Source organism: Bufo bufo, chromosome 6 (assembly GCF_905171765.1).
Source record: "Bufo bufo chromosome 6, aBufBuf1.1, whole genome shotgun sequence".
In the NCBI taxonomy this organism is placed as follows: domain Eukaryota; kingdom Metazoa; phylum Chordata; class Amphibia; order Anura; family Bufonidae; genus Bufo; species Bufo bufo.
In genome coordinates this window covers 326,191,045-326,209,826 of record NC_053394.1, presented here as the reverse complement: position 1 = coordinate 326,209,826, position 18,782 = coordinate 326,191,045, and positions in this window count along the sequence as shown.

Here is an 18,782-nt window from a genome sequence, read left to right as displayed (position 1 = left end):
TGCATTGCAAGAACGGATCCGTCTCTCCGCTTGTCATGCGGACAGACTGATCCGTCTTGTATTTTTTTTCACATTTTTACCGGTCTGCGCATGCGCAGGCCGGAAGGACGGATCCGGCATTCCGGTATTCTGAATGCCGGATCCGGCACTAATGCATTCCTATGGGGAAAAAAGCCGGATCCGGCATTCAGGCAGGTCTTCAGTTTTTTCCGCCAGACATAAAACCGTAGCATGCTACGGTTTTCTCTTTTGCCTGATCAGTCAAAATGACTGAACTGAAGACATCCTGATGCAAACTGAACGCATTACTCTCCATTCAGAATGCATGGGGATATACCTGATCAGTTCTTTTCCGGTATAGAGCCCTTGTGACGGAACTCTATGCTGGAAAAGAAAAACGCTAGTGTGAAAGTAGCCTTACCTGTGCATCGCCGGACGGGTGAGTCTATCTTACTAAAGATGGCAGCCCACATGTGTTCGCTGGCGAACACTGCGAACTGACCATCACTGTACACAACCTCTCAAGTCCAAATGGGTACCATATTGGGCACCAGATTGGCCAATCATAGAAACATAGAATGTGTCGGCAGATAAGAACCATTTGGCCCATCTAGTCTGCCCAATATATCTGAATCCTATGAATAGCCCCTGGCCCTATCTTATATGAAGGATGGCCTTATGCCTATCCCATGCATGCTTAAACTCCTCCACTGTATTTGCAGCTACCACTTTTGCAGGAAGGCTATTCCATGCATCCACTACTCTCTCAGTAAAGTAATACTTCCTCATATTACTTTTAAACCTTTGCCCCTCTAATTTAAAACTGTGTCCTCTTGTGGTAGTTTTTCTTCTTTTAAATATGCTCTCCTCCTTTACCGAGTTGATTCCCTTTATGTATTTAAAAGTTTCTATCATATCCCCTCTGTCTCTTCTTTCTTCCAAGCTATACATATTAAGGTCCTTTAACCTTTCCTGGTAAGTTTTATCCTGCAATCCATGTACTAGTTTAGTAGCTCTTCTCTGAACTCTCTCTAAAGTATCTATTACCTTCTGGAGATATGGCCTCCAGTACTGCGCACAATACTCCAAGTGAGGTCTCACCAGTGTTCTGTACAGCGGCATAAGCACTTCACTCTTTCTACTGCTTATACCTCTCCCTATACATCCAAGCATTCTGCTGGCATTTGTGCTGCTCTATTACATTGTCTTCCCACCTTTAGGTCTTCTGAAATAATTACCCCTAAATCCCTTTCCTCAGATACTGAGGTCAGGACTGTGTCAAATATTCTATATTCTGCCCTTGGGTTTTTACGCCCCAGGTGCATTATCTTGCACTTATCCACATTAAATTTCAGTTGCCAGAGTTCTGACCATTCTTCTAGTTTTTCTAAATCCTTTTCCATTTGGCGTTTCCCTCCAGGAACATCAACCCTGTTACATATCTTTGTGTCATCAGCAAAAAGACAAACCTTACCATCGAGGCCTTTTGCAATATCACTTATGAAGATATTAAACAAAATTGGTCTCAGTACAGATCCCTGTGGAACCCCACTGGTAACATGACCTTGTTTTGAATGTTCTCCATTGACTACAACCCTCTGTTGTCTGTCACTCAGCCACTGCCTAATCCACTCAACAATATGGGAGTCCATGCTCAATGACTGCAGTTTATTGATAAGTCTTCTATGTGGGACAGTGTCAAAAGCCTTACTAAAATCTAGATATGCGATGTCTACTGCACCTCCACCGTCTATTATTTTATTCACCCAGTCAAAAAAATCTATAAGATTTGTTTGACATGATCTCCCTGAAGTAAACCCATGTTGTTTTTCATCTTGCAATCCATGGGATTTTAGATGTTCCACAATCCTATCCTTTAATAGGGTTTCCATTAATTTGCCTACTATTGATGTCAGACTCACTGGTCTATAGTTGCTCGATTCCTCCCTACTACCTTTCTTGTGAATGGGCACGACATTTGCCAATTTCCAATCTTCCGGGACGACTCCTGTTACTAATGATTGGTTAAATAAATCTGTTAACGGTTTTGCCAGCTCACCACTAAGCTCTTTTAATAATTTTGGGTGTATCTCATCAGGCCCCTGTGACTTATTTGTCCTCACCTTAGACAGCAAACTTAGAACATCTTCCTCTGTAAAGATACATGCATCAAACGATTTATTAGTCATCCTTTCTAGTGGAGGTCCTTCTCCTTTTTCTTTTGTAAAAACTGAACAGAAGTATTCATTAAGGCAGTCGGCTAGCCCTTTATTCTCTTCTACATACCTTCCGTCCTTTGTTTTTAATTTAGTTATTCCTTGTTTTAATTTCCTTTTTTCATTTATATATCTGAAGAATGTCTTATCCCCTTTTTTCATAGACTGAGCTAGTTTTTCTTCTGCCTGCGCTTTAGAAGTTCTTATAACTTGCTTGGCCTCTCTCTGCCTAATCTTGTAGATTTCCTTATCTTCATTGCTCTGTTTTTTTTTATAATTACAAAATGCTAGCTTTTTATTTTTAATGATTTGGACCACTTCTGCTGAGTACCACAGTGGTCTCTTCCTTTTTTTGCTTTTACTGACAAGTCTAATGCAATTTTCTGTTGCCTTCAATAATGCACCTTTTAAGTAGTCCCATTTCTCCTGGACTCCATGTAATCCGTTCCAGTCTGATAAGGACTCATTTATGACTAATTTCATTTTTGAAAAGTCTGTTTTTCTAAAATCTAAAACTTTTGTTTTTGTGTGGTCGGACTCTTTCACAGTCCCACCACACAAAAACAAAAGTTTTAGATTTGAGAAAAACAGACTTTTCAAAAATGAAATTAGTCATAAATGAGTCCTTATTTGCCTGGGCCCCTGACAACAGCACCATCTCTTCTGCTCTGATGGTGGCCCTGTATCTGAGTGGCAACCATGTCTCCTATACACTGCCTTGTGAAATTATCCCTTTTCTTGTTTTTCCTGTTTTGTTGCATCACAGACTGGAATTAAAATGGATTTTCTGGGAGTTTGTACTGATTTCTACAAACCGGATTCCAAAAAAGTTGGGACACTAAACAAATTGTGAATAAAAACTGAATGCAATGATGTGGAGATGGCAAATGTCAATATTTTATTTGTAATAGAACGTAGATGACAGATCAAACGTTTAATCCGAGTAAATGTATCATTTTAAAGGAAAAATACGTTGATTCAAAATTTCACGGTGTCAACAAATCCCCAAAAAGTTGGGACAAGTAGCAATAAGAGGCTGGAAAAAGTAAATTTGAGCATAACAAAGAGCTGGAAGACCAATTAACACTAATTAGGTCAATTGGCAACATGATTGGGTATAAAAAGAGCTTCTCAGAGTGGCAGTGTCTCTCAGAAGCCAAGATGGGTAGAGGATCAGCAATTCCCACAATGTTGCGCAGAAAGATAGTGGAGCAATATCAGAAAGGTGTTACCCAGCGAAAAATTGCAAAGACTTTGCATCTATCATCATCAACTGTGCATAACATCATCCGAAGATTCAGAGAATCTGGAACAATCTCTGTGCGTAAGGGTCAAGGCCGTAAAACCATACTGGATGGCCGTGATCTCCGGGCCCTTAAACGACACTGCACCACAAACAGGAATGCTACTGTAAAGGAAATCACTGAATGGGCTCAGGAATACTTCCAGAAACCATTGTCAGTGAACACAATCCACCGTGCCATCCGCCGTTGCCAGCTGAAACTCTACAGTGCAAAGAAGAAGCCATTTCTAAGCAAGATCCACAAGCTCAGGCGTTTTCACTGGGCCAGGGATCATTTAAAATGGAGTGTGGCAAAATGGAAGACTGTTCTGTGGTCAGACGAGTCATGATTCAAAGTTCTTTTTGGAAATCTGGGACGCCATGTCATCCGGACCAAAGAGGACAAGGACAACCCAAGTTGTTATCAACGCTCAGTTCAGAAGCCTGCATCTCTGATGGTATGGGGTTGCATGAGTGCGTGTGGCATGGGCAGCTTGCATGTCTGGAAAGGCACCATCAATGCAGAAAAATATATTCAGGTTCTAGAACAACATATGCTCCCATCCAGACGTCATCTCTTTCAGGGAAGACCCTGCATTTTTCAACAAGATAATGCCAGACCACATTCTGCATCAATCACAACATCATGGCTGCGTAGGAGAAGGATCCGGGTACTGAAATGGCCAGTCTGCAGTCCAGATCTTTCACCTATAGAGAACATTTGGCGCATCATAAAGAGGAAGGTGCAACAAAGAAGGCCCAAGACGATTGAACAGTTAGAGGCCTGTATTAGACAAAAATGGGAGAGCATTCTGATTCAACATATTTTTCCCTTAAAATGGTACATTTTCTCAGTTTAAACTTTTGTTCCGTGATTTATGTTCTATTCTGAATAAAATATTAGAAGTTGGCACCTCCACATCATTGCATTCAGTTTTTATTCACGATTTGTATAGTGTCCCAACTTTTTTGGAATCCGGTTTGTACTTTCACACTAGCGTTCGGAGCGGGTCCGTCTGATGTTTCATCAGACGGATCCGCTCCTATAATGCAGACGTTTGTATCCGTTCAGAACGGATCCGTCTGCATTATAACTTAGAAAAATTTCTAAGTGTGAAAGTAGCCTGAACGGATCCGTCCAGACTTTACATTGAAAGTCAATGGGGGCGTATCCGTTTGAAGATTGAGCCATATTGTGTCATCTTCAAACGGATCCGTCCCCATTGACTTACATTGTAAGTCTGGACGGATCCGCTGAGGCTGAGCGCTGGCAGACTGATGCATTCTCAGCGGATCCACCTCCACTCAGAATGCATTAGGGCCGGACGGCTGCGTTCGGGGCCGCTTGTGAGCCCCTTCAAAAGGAGCTCACGAGCGGACACCCAAACGCAGGTGTGAAAGTAGCCTTACACGACGTGACTACCACTTTGAAGGTGCAAAATGTTTGGTAGTGTGACAAAAACAAGATTAAGAAAAAAAAACACAGAAATGTAATGTGCATAACTATTCAATCCCTTAAAGGGAACCTGTCATCAACTTTATGTTGACCTCACTGAGGCACCATAAAATAGTGACAGAAATGCTGATCTCAGCGGTGTGTCACTCATGAGCTAATAGTAAGTGGTTGCTGAGAACCAGCGTCATAATTATTGCAGCCCAGGCCTTGAAAAGAGTCAAATCTACCTGAGAAGAGTCCTGGTTATTCCTAATCTCCTGCACTCTCACCCATCTGCTGATGATTGGCAGTTCTCTCCTAGAGAGAAAGGGAGAGAACTAGGTAGAAGACTGTCAGTCGTCAGCAGGTGGGCAGTAGATCAGGACATCATGAATAACCAGGACTCTTCTCAGGTGGCCGTGACTCTTTTCCAGGCCCGGTCTGCAATGATTATGATGTTGGTTCTCGGCAACCACTTACTTTTAATTTTTAAATGACAGACCTCTGAAATCAACTCACCTGTCTCTACTTTATACTGCTGTTAGTATGGGTAGCATAAAGTTGATGACAGGTTCGCTTTAAAGTGGAGCCACCTTTTGCTGCAGTTACAGATGCAGGTCTCTTGGATTATGTCTGTTAGCTCAGCAGGTCTAGACACTGCTTCAGGTTAGATGTGATGTGTTGTGTACAGCAGTCTTTACGTCGTGCCTCACCTTCTCAATTGGATTGAGTTCTGGACTTTGACTAGGTCATTCCAAGACATTTACGTATTTCCCCTTAAAGAGGTTCTTTTGGAATTTTTGAGAAACTAACACAAAGGGAAAGAGAAGGAGAGAGGAAAGATGGGATAGGAGGTTAAAGGGTTGGGGTGTGAGGGTTGGAGACATGGTGCAACACTTAATGAGGTCACTATGAGTGTAAAACCTAAATTTAGCCGACTTAATATTGAGTAAATTCTTAAGTTCTGTTCTCAGATTGGAAAGGGCTTTGGTCTGTTTATGCGTGATTTCCAACTGGGAAATCTGGGAGAGGAGAGAATGTAGGGCCTTGGTGCGTTGTTTTTTGAGCTTTAAACCTAGAGCAATTAGTTTGCCTCTTATTACAGATTTGCGAGCCTCCCAAATGATGGGCGCCGGGGCCTGGTCTGGCGTATTCAATCAAAAATACTCGTCTAAGCAAGATTTTATAGAATAAATATGGGACAGGTCAGCAATAAGGGTCTTATTTCGTGGCATTCCGTGAGCACTTAGGCCTCTTCCTAGGCCGGGACATCACCATACATCGGTGCATGGCCTAGGCTCAGCTCAGTCTTATTCAAGTCAATGGGGCTGAGCTGCAATACCAAGCACAGCCAATGTACAGTGTATAGGGTTTGGTAAGCTGTGAAGAGACCTCAGTGCTTAGCCACCTCTTCAAACAGCTGATTTATGGGGGTGCTAGGAGTTGGACCCTACTGATCTGATATTAATGACCTATCCTGAGGATAGGGTATCAATATCAGGTTCCAGGATAAATCTTTAAACCACTCCAGTGTAGCTTTAGCAGTATTAAATCTCATCACAATTTCAAATCTCTGGCAGACTAAAACAGGTTTTTGTCAAGAATTACCCCGTATTTACTGCCATCCATCTTACCCTCAATGCTGACCAGTTTTCCAGTTTTCCATAACAAGATGCTGCCACCACCATGCTTTATTGTGGACGCTGTTCTTAGGGTGATCCACACATAGGGTTTCCAATGATGCCCAAAAAGTTCAATTTTAGTCTCATCTGACCAGAGAATCTTCTTCCAGATGTTTGGGAAGTCTGCCACCTGCAGTCTGCTAAATCCCTTGTCTACCACTGCAAGACTTTATATGTTGTGGCGGTAAGCTCTTAACTATAATATTGTGATCTGAAAGAACCCCGTGGCACTGAAGCTCTCTGTGACCACGCTGTCATTAGACAGCCGAGGTCACATTCGGGAGCACCAAGACCAGCAGAAGCGGTCTCGCTGCATGGCACAACTATCCATCGCAGTGTAAATAAAAAAAAGTTGGCGGAGGGGCACTCCTTTTGATGTGAGAGCGCCCCTGCTGGCTGTTAAATTAACTGTGAGCTTATAGGCTATGAATCAATTCAGCTTTTTTCATAAAAAAAAAAATTAATAAAAAATGTAAGAAAAATAAAATGTAAAAAATCATAAATATTGCAAAATTTACAACAGGTGTTTGATCCATGAATCGCCCAATAAATTTCCTGGGTCATTTACAATTGGTATTTAAACAGTGCTCCTCATCATGTTGTTCACATTTTGACATCATGAGACCAAGATGACACCTAACAATTAATCAACAGTACCTTGCCATTGTGAAGCTTCAAGCAAGATGTTCTCAGAAGTGGACAATGAGCTTACAGTGTAACATCAGCAGGTTGCAACAGAGATACAGAGAGCCTGGAGGAGTCACAGAAAGGCATAAGAGTGGACATCCTTTGGCCATATCCCACACTGATGACTGCTTCTTTGTGAACAATGCCCTGCGGAACCGGAAGATGAATGCCACACAACTCCAGGCAAATTTAAGGGAGGTGAGAGACACCTAACTGTCACGTCAGACCATTCAAAACCGTTTACATCAGCGTGATCTGCGTGCTAGACGACCTGCAAGGGTACCTGACCACACCACCAGGCACAGGCGGCTTCGTCTTGCATGGGCCATCTACGACGAGGGACCAGTGGGCCTCAGTGCTGTCCACTGATGAAAGTCGATTCACGCTGAGAAAAAATGATGACTGCCAACAATGTTGGAGATGTCAAGGAGAACGCTAGACAAGACAAGCCTTGCTGGTGGTGTTACAGTGTAGGCTGGTGTGTCAAGTCAATACAGAACTGCCCTACACTTTGTGAATGGTACAGTGACAAGCCCATACTACTTGAATAACATCAATAATCCAGTCATTGTGCCTCTGCATAAACAACACAGGCTTAATTTCATCTTTATGGACGACAATGTGCCAGCTCATCAAGGTCGCATCATTAGGGAACGACTGCTGGAGACTGGGGGACCTCAAATGGAGTGGCCTGCACTTTCTCCAGGCCTGAATCCCATTGAAAACTTATTGGATTAGTTGAGTCGCTGTGTAGAGTCTCATAACTTTGTACTCCAGAACCTCAATAACCTGAAGGCTGCCCTTCAAGAAGAGTGGGTGCCATGCCTCAGCAGACAATAAGTCGTCTAGTGAACAGCATCAGACATTATTGTCAAGCTATAATTGATGCTTAAGGCTACCTGACAAGTTATTGAGACATTTTTGTGGGGGTATACCCACCACTGGTGTTGGCTTTTGTTTCAATAAATTGTTTGAGATGAGAAAATCACCATTGCATGTGTCACAGCCACTATCTCTGGCTGTGACCTTCCGTCCTTGCTCGTTCGGCGCTCCTCGCTGCAGTTTCGTTTCTGTGTTTTCTTTGTGATTCTTTATGGGTTAACTCCTCTCTGTCTGCTCCATGGGTGTGGCCTCTCTGCTGCACCCATGGAACCTGCATATAAGGCTGAGGTTTCCTCAGCTCTCCTGGTGTGTGTTGTCTTGTCCTGATCCTTGTTTGTACTCTCTCTCCCATGCTGCTGACCCATGGGATCCGTGTCTGTCTGTGCTCTGTGGGTTTCCTACTTGTTCATTCCCATCCTCTTTCCTGTGTTTTGTTATCTGTTCTGCCAGTTATGTTTGAGTCACCTTGTGTGTATTCATTTGTCTCTGTTCAGCAAGCCCTTGCTGCAGCGTGCTATGGGCAAGGCCACGCAGTATACCACTGGTGGAGCTAGTCCTTCTCTGCTCATTGCCACTCCTGTTCCCTTGCGTGAACTCCTGCTTGTGTTTTTAGTTGCCTGCTTGTATTTGCCTGTTTGTTATGTTTGCCTATGTACCGTCGGTAGCTTCTGTTACCTGTTGTCCGTTTGCTCCTGTTGTCACTGTCTAGTTCACGCTCCAGAGTGGACCCTGGCAACTCCCTGCGGCAAAGCCTAACCCTACCATCTGGGGCCCTAGTGAATACCAGGAGTTGCTTAGTCACGCCCCTCTGGAGTATTACTAGACAGTGGCGCAGTGGGGGTTTTCCTCCCACTGTGCGGACGGTACATAGAGCTCTCAATTTCCCTGTGTCTCCCTCCTTGGATTCTGTTTGTGCAATAAACTCTTGTGTGTCTGTACCTGATTTCCATTTGTTTTTGCTTGACGACGCAGAGGTCTCTCCTTGGACCTCCAACTCGTGATAGCATGCTGTAGCGTGAAATTTTTATGTTTTCCATAAATTTCACCCGAAAGCCAAAAAGCCTTACTAGCCTAACTTTTTGTGAGTAGTATATACAGTTAGGTCCATATATATTTGGACACTGACACAAATTTTGTTTTATTACCTGTTTACTAAAACATATTCAAGTTATAGTTATATAATTGACTCAAAGGTTGATTCATGGGCAGGTGTGGGCAATTCCTTCTCATTATTTTATTCTCAATTAGGCACATAAAAGGCCTCGAGTTGATTAGAGGTCTGGTGCTTGCATTTTGAAGATTTTGCTGAGAAGTAAACATGCGGTCAAAGGAGCTCTCCATGCAGGTGAAACAACCCATACCTTATCTGCGAAACCAGAAAAAAAACATCCAAGAAATTGGTACACTATTAGGAGTGGCAAAATCTACAGTTTGGTATATCCTGAGAAAGAAAGATTGAAAGCACTGGTGACCTCAACAATGCAAAAAGACCTGGACGCCCACGGAATACAACAGTGGTGGATGATCGCAGAATAATTACCATGGTGAAGAGAAACCCCTTCAGAACAGCCAACCAAGTGAACAACACTCTCCAGGATATAGGCGTATCAATATCCAAATCTACCATAAAGAGAAGACTGCATGAAAGTAAATACAGAGGGTTCGCTGCACGGTGCAAGCCATTCATAAGCCTCAAGAATAAGAAGGCTAGATTAGACTTTGCTAAAAAAAAAATCTTAAAAATACAGCACACTTCTGGAAGAACATTCTTTGGACAGATGAAACCAAGATCAACCTCTACCAGAATGATGGAAAGAAAAAAGTATGGCGAAGGCATGGTACAGCTCATGATCCAAAGTATACCACATCATCTGTAAAACACGGTGGAGGCAGTGTGATGGCTTGGGCATGCATGGCTGCCAGTGACACTGGGTCCCTAGTGTTTATTGATGATGTGACACAGGACAGAAGCAGCCACATGAGACATACTGTTTGCTCAAATTCAGCCAAACTGATTGGTCGGCCTTTCATAATACAGATGGACAATGACCCAAAACATAAAGCCAAAGCAACCCAGGAGTTTATTAAAGCAAAGAAGTGGAATATTCTTGAATGTCCAAGTCAGTCATCTGATCTGAATCCAATAGAGCATGCATTTCACTTGTTAAAGACTACACTTCAGACAGAAAGGCCCACAAACAAACAGGAACTGTAAACCGCTGCAGTAAAGGCCTGGCAGAGCATTAAAAAGGAGGAAACACAGCGTATGGTGATGTACATGAGCTCAATACTTCAGGCAGTCATTGCCAACAAAGGGTTTTCAACCAAGTGTTAGAAATTAACATTTTATTTACAATTATTTATTTGTCCGATTACTTTTGAGCCCCTGAAATGAAGGGATTGAGTTAAAAAAATGCTTTAGTTCCTCACATTTTTATGCAATCATTTTGTTGAACCCACTGAATTAAAGCTGAAAGTCTGAACTTCAACTGCATCTGAATTGTTTTGTTCAAAATCCATTGTGGTAATGTACAGAACAAAAATTTGAAAAATGTTGTATCTGTCTAAATATATATGGACATAACTGTATATGTATAAAAAAAATTGTTCCATTTGCATTCTTAAAAAATTTACAATTTAGAAATGTTTTGTCTTGAAATCTTTTGTCTCCTAGGCATCGGTCAACCGGGAAATTTCCCTGTAGGGTCTATGGCCAATCCGCCCCTGACCTATGTCTAACATAGGCTAACATAGGAATGTCTTTATGGTGCGGATTTTGTTCAAAATTCCACCATGTGTGAAGGCACCCTTATAGTATTCCTATGGACGGACTTCCATCTCTACTGTGGATCCTTGGAGCTCCTTAAGTGTTATTGTCAGTGTCTTTGTTGAATCTTTGATTAATGCCCTCCTTGCCCGGTCTATGAGTTTTGGTGTGTGACCTTCTCTTGTCAGGTTTATAGATGTCCCATATTCTTTCCATTTTGTTTTAAATAGAGTTAATGGTGCTTCGAAGGATGTTCAAAGTTTGGGATATTTTTTCTTTAATCCTGACCTATACTTCTGCAAAGAAAAAGGGGGTTAGTCAGCACATTCCAATGCTCAGGTGCGCATAGCCATGGCTAGAAACTCAATGCAACAGCACTCTGCAAACCAAATAAAGTACAATGCCATAGTAATAGAAAATATTATGGTGCTAATGCTACGCTTATTTTGTAAATTTGAGATTCTTGGCAAATGCATTTTGTAAAAAATCATTTGGGCCCTTCTGCCACACGTCAAGGCGATCTCTGTAAGACGGAAACCTAACACTAAATGCTACCTGTTTTGTGCCATAACGGCCACCATAAAATTCAGGGAGTGCAGGTTCCACATGCATGCTGGGTCCACTCTGTTTTTTTATCATTTTTGGTGCCAAAATGGCCTCCATTAAATATAGGGGATGCAGGTACCAACATGCATGCTGAGCCCACTCTATACCTCTCCTGGTGCCAAAAGGCTTCCAGTGAGTGCTTGGAGAGCAGGCTATAGCTTTAGGCTACATGCACATGACCGTATGTGTTTTGCGGTCCGCAAAAAAAAATGGATGACATCCGAATGCCATCAGTTTTTTTTTTGCAGATCCATTGTAACAATGCCTAAATTGGACAAGAATAGGACATGTTCTATGTTTTTTGCGAGGCTACGTAATGGACATACTGATACGTACAGCACACGGTGTGCTGTCCGCATTTTTTGTGGACCCATTGAAATGAATGGGTCCGCATCCTATCCGCAAAAAAAAAAACGGAACAGACACGGAGACAAAATACGTTCATGTGCATCTAGCCTTATACTTACACTAATTAAAATCAGCCTATGGGGCAGACAGGCTGTTCAGGGATGCAAGACTAAATGGAGTCAGCCACAACTCCTGTACAAACTGCAAAGAAAAAGGGGGTTAGTCAGCACATCCCAATGCGCAGGTGCACGCTGCCATGGCTAGAAACACAAAGAAAAAAACACAATGCAACAGCACTCTGCAAACCAAATAAAGTACAATAATACCATAGTAATAGAAAATATTATGGTGCTAATGCTATGCTTATTTTGTAAATTTTCTTGGCAAATACATTTTGTACAAAATCATTTGGGCCCGTCTGCCACACGTCAAAGCGATCTCTGTAAGACGAGAGCATTAGCACCAGAATAATTTCTATTAATATGGCATTATTGTACTTTATTTGGTTTGCAGAGGGCTGTTGCATTGTGTTTTTTTTTCTTTGTGACCTACAGTATACTTCTCCACCACTTTGCCTCTTTGACCTGTTCGGAGAGCTCCTTGGTCTTCGTGTGGCTTAGCAGTGTTCCAGACTCAGGACCTTTCAGAACAGATGTATTTTTTTCATTGCACTGAAACAATTTGCACTATTTTGCCAGGTTCCTTACATAGAATCTAATTTAGTTCCAAGTTGTAATGCAGCAAAACACCATGAGGGTTGAATACTTTTGCACAGCACTAGACTAACTCCAACAAGCTTGACGCCCAGTTCTCCCAGACTGCCGAATAACTAGTCAGGGCCTCTGGGCAAGAACAGTATATAGACCCAGTGGCGTAGCTATAAGGGAAGCAGGGGAAGCGGCTGCTTTGGGGCCAGAACTCAGGAGGGGCCCACCCAGGAGCAGGACTAAAAGACTTTATTGTCAGGGCCCCCTCAACAGTATTATACAATTACATTATATACAGTGACATTGTAGGAAATGTACTGAGCAGTTGCCAGGCCTTGTCTGAAAGTGATCATGACTAGCCGCAAAAGTGGGAGTTGCATGGGAGTCGGGGGTTGGAAAGAAGTAGCTGGGGGGAGAGGGGGCGGGGAAGCCCATTCAAGAATTTGAGTGGAGCCCAGTCATTTCTAGTCATGCCACTGTATAGGCCCCCCTAGTTTATGATAGAGAAACCCCCTTTTGTCAATAAGGCAGTGTTCACATGTTGTAGTAGTGTTGTGGATTTTATTGGTTCTTTTCAAAATAACAGCAAAAATACAGCAGTTTGGCTTCAATTTTGGAAAACAGTGGCAAAAACTACAACACAGCCACAAGATGCGAACACAGCCTTACAATCCACTAGTTATTTGTCATGCCCTGCTCTGACTATGTGCGGAGGTCGGCCAGAATAGCAGCACGTGTTTAGTTTTTTGTTTTGTTTTGGAGTCGTGCTAGATCCGCCTCTCTTCAGGTGCACTGGGTGGGGTCATTGGTTTAAATTTCACTCATTCCCAGTGTTCTGTGCGGGTTAAAGAAATCAGTCTGGCCTTGGAAGCAAGGAAGGAAGGATTGTCTGTTCCAGCTCAGATAAGATAAGTTTGGTTTCTGTTTTTGTTGTTTTCTGTCTAGGCTGTTTGTGTGACGTCTGTCCCCTCCAGGTTCTGAGGGAGCAGGCTGCCCCTATTCCCCTTTCACCATCTCAGGGATTCTAGGATATTTTCAGCCCAGGTACGAGGACACATTATTCCTACCTTCAAGGTCTGAATGTGGGTTTAGCAGTGTAGGGAGAGAAGTCAGGGATTTGCTAGGAGGTGACCTTTCCCCAGCTTCTCGCCTTGAAATTTGTTTCTTGGTTTATCTGTGTATCTGAGATCCCGTCCGCCGATACATTATTGTGGGCAGCATTGGACTGGCCCACCAGAGTACTAGAGGATCCTCCGGTGGGCCCAGGCTCTGATATCATAGTGGGCTCCAAAGGTCCAGGAGAAAAATAACATTTGGAGCTGCCTTTGGAGCCAATCACTTGCCACTAGGGCCACTTATTTGCATAAAAACCTGTATTGTTGATATAGGGGTTATACCCTGAGAATAATTTCCTCTGGTGGGCCCAAGGAATCCCAGTCCGAGACTGATTATAAACTATGAAAATCATGAGTTCAGTCCTTTGCTTAGAATGTCGCATAGATGGTTGCAGTGTGCTCTGTCCTGTATCCTTCCCCTGTACAGGTGCACAGCAGGTCACACATATGGTACATACGCCACTGTAAGGAGTAGGCTACAGTAACATTGATGTCTGCCCTGTGTGATAGACCATTGGGATGTCAGTATAAAGATTGCAATACATTATAATTCCAAACATTCCCCGACTGTTCCGGTGTCATATCATTATTCATTTATGCATAGACTTTGATCTTCTGCTCACCATCCTGTGAGCTCAGAGAAAGGTTGCTGCTGTTGTTTCTGGAGAGAAATGCCACTACTTCTCTATCTGTTTTGGCACCAATTGTTGATTGTCTGAGGTTGGTTAAATATTGACCAGGCAGCCAATCTAGCATAGCACAAAGCATGGGCAAAAGGGAAGCTGAACTCTGGAGGGAGGCTATGTTCACACGGTAAAATACGTAGCAGAAAAATCTGTGGAAGATCACCAGTGTAAATAGGAGCTGAAATCAGAAAAGCCCCCAAAAACACTCCTCCTGCTTATCAATGTATTTACCCCCTTCCCATTGACTCCCATGGAAAACTCCCATCAAATCTGCTAAAAGGGGTTGTGCCACTAATTCAAATGTATCCCGCCCAACTAATATCAGTGTTATATCACTTTCCCCAAATACCACCATTTATTATTCTGAAGTTACTCACTTACCATTGCATCCGGTGGAAAATCAGTTCCAATTTTCAGTTGCTGTTGGTTACGTCCTGTAATGGAGCCTTGTAATATTGGACGCACATGCTCACAGCGCTTCTTTTCCACTCCTCTACGTGCAGTGTGAGCAGTTATGGATGGATGAACAGACAGTCCGATAACAGAAAAATTAATTAATGTTGCTCTGACAAATGATGGACGTTCGCACAAGTGGCGTCTGTTAGAAATCCAGTTACACAGAGCATTTTGAATATGTAAAGGAGAAAAAGTAGGGACAAACTAATTGCTAAATACTGCCTTAGACCCTAGCCCCCATCTAGGGCTGAATTTTTAAACAGAGTGGCCGAAATCCTGCGCCTGGAAAAAAGTATATATTCTAAAAGGCAATGCTTGGCCAAGTATACCAAAATATGGAACTAATGGGAAGCGTATAGGACTATGGCAATATAGCCTGATACATAGAACTTTTGGATGAGGTGGGAGGAGTGTCCTCAGAGAGATGTGTGATTTTGGAACAGGCATACATGAGACCGGAACAGGGATGGGGCAGTGTGGAAGGTGACCAGGCGAGAAGGTGCTGAATGAATAGTTTATCTTAGACTGAACAGGTGTGGAACTTATGGGTGGAGAGTTGGCAATATTTTTCTTGGTGCTCTGTCCTATTATGCCTGACTTGGTGGGGTGGTGCCCGCCTCATCCCTGGTTGGGGAGTGGGGTGGTTATTGCAATGTTATTATGTACTACAGATGAATGGGTATTTTCCTGTGATATGCAATTTGGGTATCGAAAGTTGGATGCGATGCATGAAAATGCCTTGATAATTTCCTAAATGCCTAATAGGAATGTATGCACCCATTCATGTATTTCCTGACGGGATGTTTTCTCTCTTCTTTTGTTTATGTACATTGAGAAAAAACTGTTAAAAATTATCTGATTCAGAAAAAAATAAAGAAAACATAGGGACACATCTCTCTATGGAGGATAGGAGAAAACTGCACATTGAGGCACATTTAAAAAACAAAACAAACAATCCAAGATGAAATGGAGCTAGAGTACTTGAAAAAAAGCTTTAGAGTGAAAACTAGTTTATGGCACCACTCCTTTAAGGCCAGTTTCAAACGAGAATGTCTACTGCGGAAAACACGCTCCGTGTGGAAGTGTGATTTCCCATCATGGACACTGCACCTTTCACAGGACCACACAGCATCTTGCAACCTTGCCTCTACTGAATGATACTTACGCCATTTTGGTCAGTAGAGTTCACAGCTTATGATTGCACTAAGGCTAGTGTTACACACAGGGGCGTAGCTAAAGGCTTATGGGCCCTGGTGCAGGAGTTCAGCTTGGCCCCCCCCCCCTTCACTCAGCGCTGGTGCACCTAGCTTTTCTGCTGCCCAAGGTAAATATTGAAATGCCCCCCGCCTTCCCTCCAGTCCTACTGTTAAAGGGGTTGTCCTCTTTTTACTACTGATGACCTATCCTCAGGATAGGTCATCAATATCAGATCAGCCGGGTTCCTCCGGCACCCCCGACGATCAGCTATTTGAAGAGAGGGCAGCGCTCATATGAGAGCTGCTTTCTCTGTTCTGTTCACCTGCTCGCCGAAGCATTTGCAGAGATAAAGGTAAACAGAGCAGAGAAGGCAGCGCTCATACAAAAAAATAAAAAAGCGGACAACCCCTTTAAAGACATACTTGGAAAACATTACATACAGCGCTACAGAACATATAGGGTAATACAGCGCCACATATGTACCTCTTACACCCACTGGTGTCTCCTCTCTGATGTAGATATTCTCTTTCCTCTTCTTCTCCTGTCAGATCAGACCGCCATGGTGACTTCTTTCAGCCGTGCCTTGTCTCTGCAGAGTTCAACAAACAGACATCTTACTTTCCTACTTTTCCAACCTCCTCCTCACCTTCTCAACACCCCATCCTGCCACCCCCAATACTGTGCCCACTGTGTTCCCCAATACTTTCCTGCAGAAACAGTCCCCCTGAAAATACTGGTACCACACAGATAGTGCGTCAGTACAAAAACACCCCTTTATATTGTGCGCTAGTACAAAAAAAATCCCCCTTCCTTTCAGAGCAGACCCCCATATAAAACCCTAAATGAGATCCCCCTATCTCAGACCAAACCCTCTTTAGACCTCTATGTCAGACCCCATGTAAGACCCCAGTTTTAGACCTCAGATCAGACCCCCATTAGACCTCCATGTAAGACCCCGACCCAATATCAGACCTCAGAAAAGACCCCCATTAGACCTCTAGACCCCCATATAAGAACCCCATTAGACCTCCAGACCCCCATTAGACCTCCAGATCCCCAAATCAGACCTCTAGACCCCCATATCAGACCTCCAGACCCCCATTAGACCTCCAGACCCCCATATTAGACCTCTAGACCCCCATTAGACTTCCAGACTCCCACTAGATCTCCAGACCCCCATATCTGACCCCAATTAGACCTCTAGACCCCCATATCTGACCCCCATTAGACTTCCAGACCCTCAATCAGACCCCCAATAAGACCAGTGTCATATGAAGACAGCAAAGTTGTACTACAACATCACATCTAATGGTTGTCAATAGGTTTCTAGTAAGACCCTGTTGGATTTTTGTTGCCAGGTCGTAATTTGCATGCAACTTTTCCATCATAAGCTACAATGCAAGTCGCATTTAACGGCAACTTGCCTGAGACCTGTTTGTGATTTGGCTCTTTTTATACCTCTAAATCGCACCTGTAAAATAAATGTATGTCATCATGTAGCCCCAACCTTATTCAAACACAATAAGTCACATTGCAATATTGCATATGATTTTCTGCTGACATTTGAAAATTGCACAGGACTTCCCCCCTCATAGGGCTCTATTAAAATCACATTTGATATTATGCAATTGCGATGTCCCCTACATAATGCAATACTTTATAGATAAGGCTCCATCCCCCAAACGCATGTAAACTCATATGTAGTAAGTTGCTGTGGATCCCCAGCCTTGTAGCTACGACACATTGGTAATTCTGCACCTTCTACTTTATATGTAGTGGCTTCCCATTGTTTCCCATTGCTTAAGCCAACAATGAGCTCCCTTACTGTGGAAAAATACAAATAGCAGGATTGCACATATAGTCACAGTTTCGGAACCACAGCTAGTTTGTGTAGATTGGTGAAACCAAATTCCCACGGGGACTTTTCAGCAAATAATCCATTTGAATCAATTATCATAGCAACTCCAGTCATTCAACATTATTGATTTATCCTTCAAAACTCCAGAAGTGTTTCCTACATATAGCTGAAGTGGCTAGCTACTGCAGTTACTCATTGTCTACCTTCTTATGTGCAGAGGTGCTTAGACTGTAGATGAGATATCTGGAGCGTACAGTTCTGACACTTTTACCCCCAAGATTGCGCTATCCATAAGACAAAGTGAGAACCTCACCTTGGACAGCACTCTTCCCTTAATAGAAAGGGGTAGCTAGTTGGCAGATTTTTTTTTACACCACTGTACTTTTCCAAGTTCTGATTTGGGTAGGGTGGCTTATTTCACTTTAGGTAGCAAAAAGGGGTACACATATTTTATGGGTATGAATGATATTATACTTTTTAAAATGCTATTCATGGTGCATGTTTATGTAATTATGAACTAGTAAAAGATTATTTGCATACTTACCAACATTGCAGTTGGTAAATTCAGGGCATGTAAGCCCTGCCCTGGGAATGTACCCAAAACTAGTTTGGCCCACACACTGATGGGTAGGGCTTACATAAGTGTTTTACAGTGGATTCTGTGATATTTTTATTTTTATAATTTTTTTTATTTTTATCTATTATATAAGAAACATATCCAAAATCAGACCATCCAAAGATCCATATTACATAAATCAACAATATAATAACATTTTACCCCAAGTACCCACCCCCTACCCTTTGGAGAGAAAAAAAAAAAAAAACACATCTGGCCCTAGTGCAACCATTTTTTCCATA